The sequence below is a fragment of the Pleurodeles waltl genome, chromosome 6 (assembly GCF_031143425.1).
Source record: "Pleurodeles waltl isolate 20211129_DDA chromosome 6, aPleWal1.hap1.20221129, whole genome shotgun sequence".
Classification (NCBI taxonomy): Eukaryota; Metazoa; Chordata; class Amphibia; order Caudata; family Salamandridae; genus Pleurodeles; species Pleurodeles waltl.
The window spans coordinates 1469617128-1469636171 of NC_090445.1; positions in this window are offsets into that span (position 1 = coordinate 1469617128).

The window sequence follows — 19044 nt, forward strand, 5'->3', positions numbered from 1 at the left end:
TAAAGTAAATAAATTCACATCAATGATTGAGATACAACTCAGAATACAGATTTTTTTCTGTTCTGTTCCAAAAATCTCTGTATGACTATGCATTAAAGAAATATGGGCCATATGTACAAAGCCACTTAAAGAATGAAAACTCAACAGTTTGCAAAATCACATGATGTATGACCTCATAATGGTTTTTTATTATCTATAAAACCCATTTTGTGAGCCAGAAAAGCATTTCTGACTCATAAAATAGGTTTACCGACCCATACCGAATCGCAGCTAGAAAGAGAAGTGAAACCTGATATTTGAAATTCAATATGGTATGTCTCAATGGTTCTAGATTGCAATTGTGGAAGCAATCTGCTGATCACTTACTGTCACCTCAAAGGAGGTTACAACTGCTTCGTAAATGGGACACCTTCCCCTTTAAGGGTTGTGTCAGCAGCTTGAGGATAATAGTAATTGGTGAAGGCCCAGGGTGCCGGCCTCTTTCCCTGATGTTTTCATCAAAATGAGCAACTTAAAAAAAAGCAAACATACAGTACTGGTCTCTTTAAGTAACGTAGGCTGCTTTAAAAAATCAATTTGGGGATTGCAAATACAGGGATGGTTGTCTGCTCTTCCTTGCAAGCCACCATCACTGTGTTGTTGCCCATCACAATGGGTTGCAAGATCGACTCGCCTACTTAATATTTACTAGGCCGATTGTTCTGTGACACCCTGCATTTAGACATTTTGCAATGTGACATATCAGTACCTAGGTTTCATTGCAAAATTAAAGACCGGTCACAGAAAATTGGTGTACAATTTGTGAACAGTTTTTGCAACCAGTCTTTTATTAGATCTGACCCACTACGCCTTAAACCTAATTCAAAATCAAAAATAATATTTTTAAAATAATACTTTTCTAATTTTAAATGATCTTTAGAACATTGTCAATGGTGATCTCTGTGCCAGGTAAGAACTGGTTGCACAATAAGAGTTGCAATTATCTGAGTTCAAACCCACTTTCTTACAGATGCCAATCTATAATATTTTTCTTTTCTTTTAGACATTTCTGCAAAGAAGAAGAAATAATGCTTTCAAACTGATATTTTCACTCTAAGTCAACTTTAACCTAACTTATTTTCATTTTTCAGTTTTAAAAGCTGTAATAGAACACACACTGCTTCTTTTAATAGATGTTTTATTTTAACAGAAAGACGGAGAGCAGGAAAGTGAGCAGGAACTTTTAATTCACTCTGCTGTAAATGCAAACATAATTACGATGGCACAATCAGAATAATTCTAAAATGTCTCACAATGTAAAATAAGAACATCTGGGAAAATAAACAATGGAGTGCAAGAAACAAAAACGCAAAAAGGTAGAAAAGCAGCAACACATGAGCAAAAGCAGAAAAAACAGTAAAATGAAGGGGAAAAGAAAAGGAGAAGGAGCTATAGTGGCTCAACACAAAGCAGGTGCGATGAAGTCAATTGGAGATGTTTCAAATAGCTGTCCTAGACTTTGTGAAAATGTGCCGATATTTTGTGTTGACATGTTGATTTGCCAGTTTTGTACAGTTGTTTTTTAATTTTATTTAGCATTTTATCTCTCTCTCTCTCTCTCTCTATATATATATATATATATATATATATATATATATATATATATATATATATATATATATATAGATAGGTAAGCGTGTGTTATTTCTCAGACACAGCATAGATTAAATAACACTATGCAACTATGCACCAATGAACTTCCTGTCTTATTAATGGCATTTACAATACAAGTACTTACAGTCTCATTGCTTTCTCCGAGTCAATCTCATAGCCCCTAGCATCAACATATTTTGTGCCCTCATTTAATAAGTATGTACTATTTTTTACCACCAAATAATAGTGCAATGTTTCCTAGTTTTCCCTGGAGCGTGATGTAGCGGGGGTGCGGGAGTGCACCATGGGGGGGCATATTTACTAGAAACTAGTGCATCATAGATGATGCGCCACTTTTCTTGCCCCTCTACAGGCACCTATTTACAATACGGCGCACCATGGCTGTCATTAGTACAATTTTGACGTTGGGCAGGAAAGCACAGGGAGGCCCATTGAATATAATGGGTGAGCCATTTTAATGCATGTTCTGAGAAGGAGTTAAAATTCATGGAAAAAAATGGTGCAGTGAAATGTAAATTGTACTGCACTATTTTTTTGGGGCCTCCACGCACTGGAGCACCTCCCTTGCAAGCATTATGCCTGATGTAGGGATAATGTAAGCCATCTTAGCCATACCAGCTGCCATATAGTGTTATTTTCAACTTCGTCGGGAATGGATTAGATATTATCAATGACAATAGCTTCCACTCGACTAGCTCATTTGGGAAAGAGGGGCATTTTTCACCTATAGTTCTACATGGCCAAAAGTATAAAATACTATCTAGTGAGGTGCAGGGAGCTTCAGGCTTATAATCTTGAAGCATAATGTATTTTTTATTAATATTCGTATTACCCATTGTGTTCAATTGTTAACGCTGAAAGCACCTTCTGGGTGCTCTCACACTCCTCCACAGTAATCGGGTTATTGAAGTGAGAAGTAGTTTAGCCTAGCCCATATTTTTGCTTTTTTTCTGGGTATTCTGGCTATTTTGGGGTTTATGTATACGTTGTTTTGTATACTTTGTGTTTTAACTTTTAATGTGCATACTGTTTAGACTGTGATTTTTTTCATTTATTGTTGCATTAACTTACATGCTGCACTCTAGGTGGACTTGCCTGATTGGCCAGTCCTCCCACACTCTCCGGTCCAACTTTCAGTTGAGAGTGTGTCCTAAAGCACCATTTGGATTAATGCTCTGGTGTCCTGGAATTCGACCAGCACCTTATTTAAAAATGGCTGATGCATAGACACACCGGAGGCGCGCAAAAGGCAAGCCCAACTGCATCTGTCCAAGTCCAGAAGGCAGCAATGTGCAAACCATGCTGCCAGTTTGCCTCTAACCTCTGGTACAGGGTTGGATTGGGAAGGCAGTCAGTTGGGCATTGGGCAATGGGCCGGTACCTCAGGGTCATTTGTAGGCCTTTTTTTCTAAGGCTTTTGTAATTTGGCCCACAGATGTGTTGTTCTGGCCCTTAGGGCAATCTCACCTCAGCCCCCTGCTGGCCCGACCCAGAAGCAGTTCCCATCCTGAGCCATCACTTTCAGGTCGTGGTGGGTGTGGGGAAAGTGGGAATATGCAGGGCGCTCGCAGGGGGGCATTCTTACCTAAGCCCTAGGAGGTAGCAGCAGTAGTGATGTGTTTTATTACACCCTCTCCCATGCCAGGTCACACCCTGAGGCTATAATGGGGTTGAGGAGGGGGTGAATAAGAGGAATTATCTTGCTAGGGGCCAGGTGTTGTCACTTCGGTCCCAGTGTCTTTAAGCCTTTAAGGAGGGTTGAGCGAGTGTTTGCATAGGTCTCGCTGTGTTTCCCAATAAACTTGGGATGTAGCGTTATGGTCTCAGAGATGCTGACGTTGGAACTGTGAAAGTTCTTTCGAGTCCTGGCATAAGTTCAACATCCAGTGATTATGGGCATATCACTTAATCGCCCCTCTTAATACAAACATTAATTTGATATTGTGCACTGTAGCTGGTGCTTATGGTAATTGCTCCAATGCCTTTTATTATCCCAAAAAATAATAATATTGACGAATTGGAAATATGGGTCATTTCTGGAACGCCAGGGCAGAATTGTGACCCCCATCCGACCCTGCTCTGGTACAATTCTTCAGTCCCTATTCACTCTTTAAGACTTTCACGGAACTGTAATATTTCTTAACTCGCTGTGGTCCGACTCACGAGGGTGTTTGCCTGATCTGCCCCTTGAAGGTGGACCCCTGCACTGCTCCTTATGTACTTACAGTTCATAGAGTGCCTCTCAGGCTTTCTGCCTACTTCATACATCCCAATAAATCGAACTTAGGCGAAAGACTGCAGATTTGTGAAGCAATACACAGCTTTAATATTACTGCGTTGAACCTGAAATGTCTTTTCTTCAGTAGAGGTCAGTAGGGAAAATACATTCTCTTGATTATTTGCTTTAAAGCTCCCTCTTTACTTTTGGAAAATGTTGGCATGTATCCTACCTTATTAATGCATGCTCGCTCCCGAAACATTCCATTGATGTTTTTAATCTCCCTGCTGATTTGAAGCCTGATTTATAATAACTCAGGGGCCCTGGATCTGTGAGCCCTTTAACACTGAGATTGCCTTGTTCCTCCTTGCGGCCTATCTCATTACCCATCTGGATAGGGCTGGCCATAAGGGAGGTGGGGTTGCTATTATTTTCAAGAATTTATGTCAGTGTCTCTCCTTTCCTCTGGTCAGTTTTCAGCAGACTGAAGGGATGTTCTTCTCGTTAAAGATTTCCCCCAATTCGTCCCTCTAGAGAGCTCTCATTTATTATCCTACTGGGCCAGTAGCTGAATTTGTTAACTCTATTGGTGAAACTCCCATCGCTTGTTATGCTCAAGGCGCTCATTTCAGGAGCCTGGGTGACTGTAATTTTCCCATGGCAAACCCAATGATGCAATTCAATCTCCGGCAGTTTATTCAAATGCCCACTGGACATTCCATTCACCTCGTATTTACTAATTTAGATTATAGTAGGATTGGCCCTCATTTACAAAGCAGGGTGGTTGGATCATTGGCTGATCCCTTTTAACGTGCCTCTCTACCAGCTAGAGACCCCCAAGGTCTGGCCCTCCCTAGAACCGTGTGCCTATTGAGGTCAGTGAATAAAGATGAGTTTTCAGACACCTTTCAGTCCTCCTGTCCTTTGATGTTAGGTAATGTTGATGAGGTTTGGGACATCTTTTTCGGCTGGCTGTTAGCACCTGCCAATAAAGTTGCACTGAGTAGGGCCTTGCACTCTCCTGGCTGTTCCACCTCGGCCCGTGGTTTTCTCCTGCTCTTTTGCTGAATGAAAAGTGGTGTATCTTTTGCCCACCATGCATATGGCTGGGTCCAAACTAAGATGTCATGCTGGGCAAAAGATTGATAGGTTGGTTTGCTACCCCTAGAGATTACCAGTGGTTAGAGTTATTGCAAGCATCCTCCTAACACCTTTTTGTGTGTTTCATAATAGAAAGGTATAAACAGTTCACAAATGTAGATCTAATTGTAGCTTGGTGGATAAAGTCATTTAAAAATGACAAGGTGAGTATTCCTCAGTCGAAACCAGGGAGACAAGAAATTCCGTAAAATAAACTTTTTAAGAAACATTTCTTAGGCGAAAGCTTGTATCTTGAAAGATCCCCTACTCATGAACTGTGTGATAATCTGTTGACTTTTTTTAAGAGAATGTGGTAGTGCTGGTATATGAAATGTTTGAGCAAATGTTTCTAGTTGGTTATCTGAATTTAAGGAGATTGTATTGGAATAATTTGGACAGGCCACTTTACAGTGTTGGTCGGGCTATCCAAAGGATCCATGATCGCTCATTGTCCTGGCTTTGGTTGTTGATATTAATAATCCTTTTTTAAGAAAAATGTTATTGCCTCACTGGCTTCTGGTGTAGTTCCTAAGGAATGGAAACAGGCATCAGTGATCCCTTAAAAAACTATGGCAGACTCCACCAAGGTAGGCGATTGTAGACCTATTTCTCTGCTACCAACTGCTTCTAAAATGCCTAAGAAGCTAGTAAATCAGCATCTGAATACATTTCTGGTAACGCATGAGGTATTGCATGCTTCTCAGTCTGCTTTCCACACTCGATGTAGTACAGAAAGAGCTCCCAAAATCAACAGGGGGGGAGGGACCGGGAGGTTAAAGGTCCAGTGTACGTTCTCCCATCTAAGTCATAAGCACATATAAAGTACACTGTTCCTACAGAACACAGAGGTCTAGGAAGCCTAGATGTTCTGGAGCAAAACCCTCATGCATCACATTGGATGACAGGCATCATCATCGGGAGTTGCTCCACGTCAGGCCGGCACTGCAATGCCTGACGTGCTCCCAAGGAGGGAGCTGTCAGCCGTAATGATCGTAATAGCCTCCTGTTATATGAGAGTCACCATCCGAAATCTTTACGGGACAACCTACCAATAGGGCAATTCTTACGATTAAGAAGAAACTGTAATACATCCCATGAATCTGACCGCCAGGCAGACATTCCGCAAGTCAAACTTTCTCATCGAAAGTACCCTCCGCGGGTTATAGAACAAGCACGTAAACGCGCTAGAAATAACCACTGCAGTGCCTTGTTAGAAACAATTGAAAAGTCTCCCCAAACTAGACTAACCTGTGTATCGACCTATACCCCCATGTCTAACCTGATTAGGAAACTGATCAATAAAAGATGGTCGATATTGACTAGTGCGGGTACTCAAATACAGAGACCTATATTTGCCTTTAAACGTACAGCAAATATCAAAGATATGGTGGTTCATACACATCCCCGTAACACACAGATTAGCTCTACACAGAGAACACTATGGGATATCCCTCCGGTTACTGGGCATCACCCCTGCGGCCTCTGTAATGTATGCTCTCTAACTAGACATTTGACGACACTGAACTTAGAACCCATTGGTGAGTGGCAAATGAGAAGGCACACTAATTGCAACACAAAAAACTGCATCTATATGATTACCTGCCCCTGTAATCTGCGATACATTGGCATGACATCACGTCCAGTGAAGATACAAATCAACGAACATAGGAGCAACATCAGATGCAACAGAATCCCAACAAAGCTCAGTGCTAATTTTCTTGATATTCCCCACACTCCAGATGACTTATGGTGGACGATTTTGGAGGCACCAAGAGTACGATCTGATGATCCTACATTTTTATTCAGACTTGAACAGAGATGGGTTTTCAAATTAAAAACTCATGTACAGGGCCTAAATGATGAGATACCCTGGGCTCAGGTGACCTGATTTTGATCTAAGTATTGTTTTCCACTCAAAACTTTGACTTCTGTCGCGGCTTCTATTGTTTGGTTACTTCTAATCTCTGTCCTCCTATTTTCCCTTTCTGCATTCCATTTAGGTGAATTTGTAATAGAGACCTTCTCAAGTTCACTTATTTTCCCCCCAGTAAGTTCTGAGTCTCTTGTTTACTTCCACTATTCCCAGTGGATACAAGTTTGTGGTCCCTTTTCTATGCCTATGGCATTTGCCCCGAGGGAACATTGAGTCTGACTTTTTTTTTATTTCCAGTATCTTCCCTTTCAGGGTTTGGTCCTTCCTTTGTGGCCATGCTATTTGCTTATGACGCTCTAACCGGAAGTTTTCACTCCCGCGCTACCGGCGCGCTCATAAGGACGTCTCCGCTTGCACTCTCCGCCTATTGATGGGAATGCATTCCGAAGGTTAGGTCCCTCGCCGAGGACCACATCGAAACTAGTAAGTCTTTATTAGCGCGTTTGACCAGCCGTCACACGCTGGTTTAGTTACAGCTAGAACTCGCAGCGTTAGGCTTTCATAGCCTTTTGTGTGTCCTTTAGTCTTCCCCGGTTATTTAGAACCTTTGTCTGAGATTACAATTACTGACAGGAAAGATGTATCTGTCGTCTTTTGTGGGCATTATCTGTGTAATCCACATATAGGCGCTCCAGTAGCCTATGGCTGATTTAAGAACTTTTTCCTCGCCACCTAAGGAATAAGATTTTTATTTTCGAGGGTTATGTACTTGTTGATGATTATTTCCGAGCATACCAATTTAGATGCTCTACCATATGGTTTTTTAACATGATTCTCACTGATTTCGCTCCTGTATTTTGAAGATTTCTCATCCTCTCTTTTTATAATATCTTTAGTTTCTGTGCAGTCCTTGGGCTCGCGTTTCCCATGGAGCCATCTCCCCTAATAGGGGCGGTAAGCATTGTTGTACAACTTTGGTTATTATGATTACCGTATTGAATTAACATGCACATTTTTATTATTATTTTTAATTTTGGTGTCTTTCTTGGTTTCTAGGGCTACCTTTCTAGATGTCACTTAACTAAAGATTGAATGTAAGTGCGTTCTTCTTTTTCATGCTAATTGGAGAAGAGTTTTTTTGGTCCTGAAGAAGCGTCAATGGATCCATCTGGACCAACAGACGTGAAACATGTTGACCTCTTGGTAGAGGTACCAAACTTTTTGTGATCCTCCATGTCCTTTTTGAAAGCCGTTGGGCATTACTCCCAATCTTTGCTTTCCTTTTTGTCTTTTTAATCTTGGTCGTCACTTCTTTTTCTGATTAAAATTATGATGGAGTTTGGTAGTGATTAACCAATTTGAACTTATTTCTTTTTTTTGCTCTCCTGCTCTTGGTCTGGTGGTTAGCTCCTTTCCACTAGCCCCTGTACTAACTATTACGGCTGACAGCTCCCTCCTTGGGAGCACGTCAGGCATTGCAGTGCCAGCCTGACGTGGAGCAACTCCCGATGATGATGCCTGTCATCCAATGTGATGCATGAGGGTTTTGCTCCAGAACATCTAGGCTTCCTAGACCTCTGTGTTCTGTAGGAACAGTGTACTTTATATGTGCTTATGGTACAGAAAGAGCTTTGCTGGAGATCTGCCAATCAATTAAAATCTTTCTTGATCAGGGTCGGAGTGCTACCTTAATCATTTTCAATCTGTTGGCGGCTTTTGATACCATTTTACATCAGATATTGCTGACCAGGCTAACTGATATTGGGTTTGGGCGGTACTACCTTGCAATTAATCCATTTGTTGTCAGGTAGTGTGAGCCGTTTTCCTCCTCTAATACGGCACTTAAATATGGGCTACCTCAGGGGACGTCTCTGACCCCTATATTAATTATTGTGTATATGACACCTTGGCTGCCATTGTCGATTCGTTTGACCTTCGGGCTATCTCCTACTCAGATGATACTCAACGTATCTTCTTGCTGGGCAGCAACTCAGCAGTTGGGCAGCTGGCTGTCAAGCGCTGCCTTCTAGAGGTTGTTGATTCGATAATTAACATTTGTTTTTGCTGTAATACTTCTAAAATCAAGATTCTTGTTTTTGGCCACAAGGGGACAACACATTTATTATATTAAACTAGGTTTATGAGATACATTCTGTCTGTTGAGTACATGTACTTTAACACTCTGCAGATATATTCAGTAGTGGCATGTCATTACGCTGGTACATGCGATAATGTCTCAGTACTCCAGTTACAGATTAACTTTGACCTTCGGTAGAGCAGTAAAAGTATTGTTACACCATATGCAACAACTCATCTATGAAGACCCTTGTCCATTGCCCCTTTCTCCAACTATTCTAAAAAAAAGTCCCTTCACATATAGCCAGTGTGTGCAACCCTTGCTGATCTGTTTATTCTGCTTCATTGCTTTTGCTGCCTCATAGAAGTTGCTCAGCGAGACTATGGCTGAACAGTTTAGGCTTACAGCGTGGCTGCCTTTACAAAGCTCTCACTACATTCATTGAGTCTGCTCATTCTCTTTATCTGTTTCCTTCTCACAGAATCTCTTTAATTTTCCCATTTTAGCTGTGGATCACAGATGTCCAGTATATATGAAGATGCAGGTTGCTTAACTCTATCTCTGCCGCCACCTTGATTGTGTGCAGAACCCTAATTTAGGTCTCAGAGAATGCAAAGGAGACCAAGCCTTTCGAGGAAGTGGGAGGAGTGGAGTTGGGGATGGCAGAAATTTTAGGTTCCCACATTTGAGAAGTGAATACTCAACGTATCTCAACAGTCTGCATATGAAGAATAAATCCTTCATTTGGTTAGGCTCTGAATGCGGATAAATCTGGTCAGAATCACAGAAAATAGGAATATGATAATGAGGTGTCAGACTAGATATTGTTCATAAAAATCTTACATTATAGTTGTAAATTTCCTGTAATTTGTTAACACACTGAAGATCTTCTAGCACACCGTAAGTTGAAAGATGATGCAAGAAGACATATTACCTACTGGCAGCCACGAGTAGGTAGTTATAGTTAGGGCCATGTTTCCATGGAAGATGCATTTTTTTACTTGTCTATATCTTTGGCACTGTTTGACAAATCCTCATTACATTTTGTTGCACAGAAAGTTTCAGGGTGATCTGTCAAGTGGGGGCTGCGAAAAAGTGGGGAGAGGGGACAAAAACGTGGTTTTCCCATGTTAATTCCCATAGGAGTTTTGAACACAACTACAACCCGAACCGCTGGATGGAATTATACCCCATTTGGCAGCAAGGTAGCTTTTGGTACGTAGATTGTGATTATGTTATTTGGTATTAACCTGTTCAGTAGTTGTTGAAAAACTAAAAAAAAAAAAAAAGTTGTATATCTGTGGCTGCAGCAAATAATAATGAGCTTGCGCAGAGCTCTGATTGGCTGCCAATACTTCAACCAGGAAGTGTTTGCAGCCATCTTGAGATCAGCTTCAGCCGAGTCCCACAAAAAAAGTAAACAAATAAGACAAGAGGCCTGGGTAGAGTCAATCTGACCCCTTAGCTCTGGTTCTTGGGTTCCAGAGGGACCCCGCCAAGGCTAGAAACCACTTTTTTAAAATAAATGTTGCTGCAAATTTGCAACAGTGTTGTGAATTTGTAGGAAAAATGAAAAAAAAAACAAGCAATGGCTGCCGCACTTGTTTTTAAGATGTCCCGGGTGTACCAGGTCACAGGGGCATGTCAAATTTGAGGAGTGGGTACTTGGGACCCTCCTTCTAGGGCAGTTATATGCCCCGGGACCATCACCTCCCTGGTGCTCAACTAATTATGTATGTGTGGGGGCTGCCCACCCCACAGCCCCGGGGACTGCCACCTCCCAAAAGACAAAGGGATGGTAGAGGGAGAGATTGTTATTGAAATGGTCTCTACATACAATGTCTTCAAAGAGTCAGACTAGGAAGATGTTTAGTGAGAATTTTATAGTTACGTCTGAATGCAGAGTAGAACAGAATCACTTCTGGCTTAGTGGTCAAGGTCTTGTGCTGTCACTCAGTAGGCTGAAGGTCCAAATCCTAGTATCGCTTGGTAATGTGTCTGTTTATTTTCCACTGATTTGACTGTTAAACATTCCTAGAGATGTATAATTGAAGTCTTTTTTCCTCAAAATCTCGAATGTCATAGCTAATCCTGGACACTGCACAGTAAGGAGTCACCTCTGGTCTAGTGGTTAAGGCCTCAAATATGCACATTGAATGTCAATTGTTCCAGTCTAGCCGAGTTTGTGGCCTTTTCCTGCTTTAGTTTCTTTTCCACTAAAGATATTTAAGTTACATACTGAAAGGTGATCTCACTCTTTTTAATTGACAAAAACATTTTTTTTTGCAGTTTTTCTGAAATATCTCATTAGAAGTATATCATTCATCAAACCCTAAATCATTCTCTCTCAGTCTCTCACTTTCTCTCTCTCAGGATTGGGTGGTTAAAGGGGCTGGCCGCAGGTAGTTGAATTAACATATAGTAATGAAAATTACTCTATGTTAAAAAAATCATAGCAATTCACCTAAAAAAAACTTAAGGTTACAGGGACATTATAGTTAGGAAATAGAATAAAAAAACATAGAAATGCACTTAAAATAACAACGCTTACAGCGATATTGTAGTTAGGCTTCCATTTTAAACGTTAGAAAGCATAGAAATTGACATGTTATAGTTAGAGTTATCTCAAGTAACTGTAACTCTTGCCCTAAGGTAAATATAACTTGGGCCTTCACCATGCACTACTAATTACCCCACAAACTACGGCACGCATGACATCTTTGATAACGTCATTGATAATATCAATGTAATATCTGCGGAAAATATTTTGACAAAAAACTGTGCATGGCTGGGGTGCGTGTTATAGTTACCTTAGGGCACAAGTTATGGTGACTTGAGATAACTCTAATAGGTGAATTTCTATGGTTTTGTATGGTTAAAATGTGAGCCTAATTATAACATCCCTGAAACCTTCGTTTTATTTTTAAGTGAATTTGTTTTGTAGATAGGACCTTTAGTTGTCAAGCACTCATTTGTTTCAGTGTCAAAAATATTAACAATTCCAGAAAACCAGGGTGTGCACAAAGAAGACACATTAGTAGGCGATGAACAATTGATTGTAAAGGTCAAACGAGACTAAAATTCGCCATGCACGATTTAAAATGACTAATTAAATTCTTTCCTCAAGTAGACAATGCTGGTCTTTTGAATGTCTAATGAAAAGTGTTTTTAAAAGTTTGTTAGCAGAGACCGCAAATAAAATCTATTAGCTGGCTTTTGCCTCTCCAAGACCGTATCTGCTGCACCTTGCAAACAAATTTGCTAACTTATATGTATTATTCTCAGACAAGATACCGATCTTAGCAAAGTTGCTGATCAGTAAAATTGAATGCAGCTGGGCGTGTGTGTCTCACATTTAAGCGTCCAGCACTCTGATCACAAATAACAGGAGCTCCTGCAGCAGCCTGAACTATTAAGCTGCACTTGGATGACCAGTTAATTTTAGGTACATGTTCGGGATTGTCGCAGGTTGGATCGCACACAGTGATGGCAATAGTGCGAAACAGGCAGCCATATTCCAGTATATCTCGAGTATAAAATGTGAGATTTAATTTGATGCACTTCACTGACTTTTTTCTTATTACAGTTTGCTTCCAATTAGATTGCAACGAAAAAACATCTCTAAAAGAATGGTGGACATTGACACAGTATTGCTTTCTTACATTGCACCTTTGCAGTACACAGTACTTTCCATATTCCATATTTAGCAGTGGGGAAATGAGAAATGAATGAGGACCTTGGCCATAAAATAAGTGCAATTATGGCCCTCCTGCACTTTCAACTGAAAATGCGCTTATAGAATTGCTAATAATTTTGGGTCTATTTATTTAGCACACTCAGGCCCTCATTACAATCCTGGCAGTTGGTGATAAAGTGGCGGTAATACCGCCAACAGACTGGCGGTTAAAAAAAATGGAATCACGACCATGGCGGAAACCGCCAACCCAGACATCCACTTTAACAATCCAACCGCCACGGCGGTAGAAACAAACACCGCAGCGGTAACCGCCAACAGACAGGCGGAAGACAATGTACCACCCACTCTATTATGACACAGCAATCCGCCAGCTTTTCCGGGGCGGTACCAACGCCATCAGAAGCACAGCGGATAAAGGACTTGGAACTGAAACCATTCACCTCTCGACACCCAATGAGGAACCAGGACGCCATGGAGCCCGAGTTACAGTGTAATCATCGAAAATCCAGATAGGCCAACATAAATTTAAAATATCAGTATATACAAATATTCACAGTATGTACACAAGTCCGGACACTGTTTCATTACATGTCCGTGGACCAGTGGTCCCAAAAAGCATGGGCAAAGCCCACACATAACACCTGCCTCAAAACGGAGAGAACACTGCTGGGGCATCAGGTAAAAAAAAAACAGGCACCTCAGGGGGAAGGGGAGGGGGGCACCTCAGCCGATGAAGGGACAATGCCACTGCTGCAAGAGGGGGCTCCATGCCCACTGCTTGGTCCTGGGGAGTGCAAAGCCACTGTCTCTCAAGTCTCACAAGTGGGTGCTCTGGCCACTGCTTTATCCTGGGGAGTGCAAAGCCAGAGTCTCTCAAGTCTCTCAAGTGGGTGCTTTGCCCACTGCTTGGTCCTGGGGATTGCAAAGCCGCAGTCTCTCAAGTCTCTCAAGTGGGTGCTTTCCCCACTGCTTGGTCCTGGGGAGTGCAAAGCCACAGTCTCTCAAGTGTCTCAAATGGGTGCTTTGCCCACTGCATGGTCCTGGGGAGTGCAAAGCCACAGTCTCTCAAGTCTCTCAAGTGGGTGCTTTGCCCACTGCTTTATCCTGGGGAGTGCAAAGCCACAGTCTCTCAAGTGGATGCTGTTCTCCACTGGTTCTGGAGGGGGCCTGGTGCCCAGAGTGCTTCATCCTGCCAAGGACTGGGGTAGTGGATGCTGTTCTCCACTGGTCCTGGAGGGGGCCTGGTGCCCAGAGTGCTTCATCCTGCCAAGGGACTGGGTGAATGGATGCTGTTCTTTACTGGTTCTGGATGGGGCATGGTGCCCAGGGTGTTTCATCCTGCCAAGGGCTAGGTGAGTGGATGCTGTTCTCCACTGGTTCTGGAGGGGGCATGGTGCCCAGAGTGCTGCATGTGGGGTGTGGCAGTTCCCATTCCCTCACCTGGGTGTCTGAGCCACAAGATATTCTGTGAACAGGTAGCATGATCCTCTATGGCGGCAGAGACACACTCCTCCCTGCGGCAACTTAGCATGCCAACTGCTGGTACTGCCAGTGCTGGTTGTGGTGCCTCATGTAGTGTGTGCAGGGTCCAGGACGTCTCCTGCAGCCTCGGACGACTGCCCACTGGGGATGATTCTGATGTCGGCTGTGGTGGCACTGGCTGGGCACGTCACGGGGCAGGTGGCGGAGATGCTGCCGGTGGTGCTGGTGTCAGCACCTGTGGAGGGAGACAGCAGGGCGTCTCCTGCAGCCTCGGGCAGCTGCCCACTGGGGATGATGCTGGGGACAGTAGCAGAGGCAGCAGATGTGAAGGTGGTGGTGGCCACAACCGTACAGGTTGCTGTTCTGTCTTGCAGAACAGGTGACAGAGTCCCTCACCAGGAGGCTCCGTGCCCTGAGCTGACTTCCCTTTGGCCTTGTGTCCCTTCCCCACCTTGGAAGTCGCTGCTGGGACCTAGGCACTCTCCTTTTGTCTTGGAGGAGGCCTTGCTGGGTGGTTGGTGCAGCTTTTCCCTACAGCATGTGGGCTCCTTCTTCACCTTGGCAGGTGGCGGATTAGGGTGATCCTTGGCCTCACTAGGTGGCACACTGGCAGCCCGGATGTGTGCTGCATGCAGTTGTTGGACTTGCAGGGACCACAGTGCTCGAGGATTTTGTGGTTGAGGTGCTGGGCTGGGATCTGGACATCCTGGCCCTAGGTGAAGGACGGGGGAGGTGTAGGGAAGAGGTCAATGTTAGCCAGGAAAAGTTTCTTTGACATACTGGGACGGGGAGATGGAGGGGGTTTGGGAGTGGAGGAAGAGGTAGTGGTTGTAGGAGGTGTACGTCTGCTGAGTTTGGGTGAAGATGCATGGGCTGGAGGCTGTTGTGAGGTGGATGGCTGTTGAGTGGGTGTGTGCCTGCGTTTGTGTACTTTGGGAGGAGGGCTCACAGACACACTGGGAGAGGACACATGGGACATGTGCATGGTAGTAGGGGTGGTGATTGCACATGAGTGGTCTGTGGTGATGGGTGTGCTGGTGATGGAGGTCGTGGATGAGGATGTAGTTCATGCAGGTGTGAGTGGATACGAGAGCTGAGAGGGAGGGGGAGGACGTGGAGGAGGGGGACACAATGGAGGCAGTGGATGTTGGTGTGTCTGCATGGGTATGGTGCTTGTGTGAGTGCCTGTGGGATGTGTGGTTTGCCTGAGCCACTTTTGTGTGTTGAGGAGCGGGCATGCTGGTCTGATGGTGTGCTTGGGATAGGCTAAGGTACAGGGGATTTTGTCTGGGTAGTGGAAGTTGGAGGGGAAGGCTGGACACAGGGATAATGGCTGCCATCAGTGCTGAGGCCAGAGCCTGAAATGCTCTCTTTTGGGCTGCCACGCCAGAATGAATGCCCTCCAGGTATGCATTTGTTTGCTGCATGGCATTCAGAATGGTTGACTGCCCAACAGTGAGGGATCTCAATAGCCTCATCACTGAGGGCAGCAGGGCTGACTGGGGCAGGGCCTGAGGTGCCTGGGGCGAAGGAGATGCCCACCCTCCTGGGTGAGTGGGTACGGGAAACACGCTGAGGGGCAGCTGGGAGGGCGTGCTGGTAGGAGGGTGGCAGCTGTACCTGTTGTTGCGGTGGGCAGAGAGGTGCCCGCCTCCGCAAGGGAGCTCCCATCAGAGGAGAAGTCGCTGTCACTGGTTTCTCCTCCTGTCCCCATTGTGGAGCTCCCCTCGTCCTTCGTCCCACTGGTGCCTTCAGACTCTGTACATTCACCATCCTGGGCCATGTGGGTTGCAGCTCCCTCCTGCTCCGGTGCCAATGCTCCTCTGCCAGATGATGCTAATGCACACAAGGACAGGGTGACAAAACAAAAAAAGGGGGAAAGACAGAGGAGACACATGGTCAATGCCAGCAACAACACCACCGTTGGCGGACACAACACACAGGGAACAGCCCTATACACTAGGCCATGCACTAACTGTACTTAGTACAATCACCTGCGCATGGGGGACTGTGCCTAAGCCCATTTGATGCACACCTGGAACCCACAGGAGCCTCACTAGGTGTAGATGGCCACTAACACTTTTAGGGTTGGAGTGCCACAGAGCCTGCCTAAAAATGAACCTGCCCTAGCAAGTTTGCCCTGGCCTAGGGGAGCCCACAGCCCACTTCCCCCACCCAGACACCTCATACAGCGCGCAGAGTCAGCTGAATGTGACCGTACTCACCCCCTTGTGGCTGCTGTCATGTCCTCAAGCGCCCATCCAACTCAGGATATGCCACCACCAGGATCCGGTACATCAGAGGGGACATGGTGCGACGGGCACCCCTTCCACGTTGGGAGGCCATCCCCAGCTGGGCCTCCACCGTCTTCTTGGTCCAGCGTCGCAGGTCCTCCCATCTTTTGCGGCAGTGGGTGCTCCGTCTATGGTAGACCCCCAGGATCCGCACTTCCTTGGCGATGGCACACCAAATACCCTTTTTCTAGTGGGTGCTGACCTACAGGAAAAGTGAAGTTAGAATGGATGTTAGTATCCCGTCCGGTTCTTCTTACTCATTGGCCACAACTTCCCACCCTGGCCCAGAAACTCATACACTGACCATCCTCACATGCTGGCCTCAGCTCACCACACCCCTGTATCTTCCATCCACCCCACTCCATACATTCATGTCCCATCCATCATGCTCACAGTGTACTCACCTGTTTGTCTGGAGGACCGTAGAGTAGCGTGTACTGGGGAGGATCCCAGCCACCAGGTTGTCCAACTCCTCCGCGGTGAAGGCAGGGGCCTTTTCCCCAGACACTGTAGCCATTGTCGCTTCCAGACTCAGGCCACAGTAGCACTCTCAGTGTAGGTCCTCTCATGTTGAAGGTCAGGTATCAAGTGAGTGAAGAGATAGAAAATGTTGGTTATGTCTGCTGCGGTGCGTACCGTCGCCGCCGGCGTACATCGTCATTGGCTCCTGGAACCCATAGGGCCCAATGATAACCAATGCGGAATTGCACTGCGGTCTTCGTCTGCCTACCGCGACGCTGCACAACGCCAGCGCAGTTACCTCATTTCCCCTTGTCCCTCCTTACAGGCCAGGCAGGCGCCTTTCAAGGGGCCACATGGCAGGGCAACTAACTGCGTCACAGCACGTTTGAGCAGGAATACGGACAGAAAGCGCCACACACCGATTACATCACAATTGTTCAAAACACCCTTGTGCAAGCTATGTGGTGCCTGACCCTCTGCTCACCCTTCTCTTCCATAGGGCACATCCGCTGGGGCAGATGATGAGATGGCGTCATCCTCCGGTATACAGACCCCTGGTGGACCTGTCGACAATGGAAGACAGACACATCATTATCACCTACAGACTTGATCGTGCCACAATCCAGGAACTGTGTGCCCAGTTGGAGCCAGACCTGATGTCAGCTATCCGCCATCCCACAGGAATCCCCTCTAGTGCAGGCCCTGTCAGTGCTCCATTTCCTGGCTAGTGGGTCCTTTCAAACAACAGTGGTCATGGCATCAGGGATGTCACAGCCAATGTTCTCCAACGTGTTGTTCAGAGTGTTGTCTGCCCTGCTGAAACACATGCACAGCTACATTGTTTTCCCAAAGGTGGAGGATTTGCCCACAGTGAAAGGTGACTTCTATGCCCTGGGAAATATCCCCAAAGTCATTGGTGCCATTGATGGTACACATGTGGCATTTGTCCCACCCCGCAGGAATGAACAGGTGTACAGAAACCGCAAAAGCTAACATTCCATGAATGTGCATATTGTGTGTTTAGCAGACCAGTACATCTCCCATGTGAATGCCAAGTAGCCTGGCTCAGTGCATGACGCTTACATTTTGAGGAATAGCAGCATCCTTTACGTGATGGGGCAACTCCAGAGGCACCGTGTGTGGCTGAAAGGTGAGCCCAAGGTCCCAACACAGTTTGAAAATGTGTCTGGGTATGGGAGAGTCCCTAACAGTTGTCCCTCGATATTTGCAGGTGACTCTGGTTACCCCAACCTGCCATGGCTACTGACCCCAGTGAGGAATCCCAGGACAAGGGCAGAGGAATGCTAGAATGAGGCACATGGGCGAACTAGGAGGATAATAGAGCGTACTTTCGGCCTCCTGAAGGCCATGTTCCGGTGCCTCATATGAGAGGTGGTTCCCTATACTACCCACCAAAGAAGGTGTGCCAGATAATCGTGGCCTGCTGTATGTTGCACAACCTGGCATTGCGACGCCAGGTGCCTTTTCCGCAGGAGGATGGGCCTGATGTTGGTCTTGTGGCAGCTGTGGAGCCTGTGGACAGTGAGGAAGAAGAGGCAGAAGAAGATATAGAGAACTGAAACATCATCATGCAATACTTCCAGTGAGACACAGGTATGAGAATGGCACTGCTCATCTCATATCATACGACTGTAGGACATTGCATGATTCTGCCTTTTCACCTCTGTGTATGGACCCTGACAGTTCACTTTGGCTTTTAATTTCACAGATTTGGGTACCACTTTCTGCCTTCCGCTATGTTTGCTGCTGCCCAATGTAGGAAGTTGGCTCTGTATGTACTATTTCAAAGTAATAAATAGCATGCACAGAGTCCAAGGGTTCCCCTTAGAGGTAAGATAGTGGCAAAAAGAGATAATTCTAATGCTCTATTTTGTGGTAGTGTGGTCGAGCAGTAGGCTTATCAGAGGGTAGTGTTAAGCATTTGTTGTACACTCACAGGCAATAAATGAGGAACACACACTCAAAGACAATTTCAGGCCAATCGGTTTTTATATAGAAAAATATATTTTCTTAGTTTATTTTAAGAACCACAGGTTCAAGATTTACAAACAATACTTTACATAAAAGGTATTTCACTCAGGTATCTTAGGAACTTTGAATCATCACAATAGCATGTACAGTTTTGGC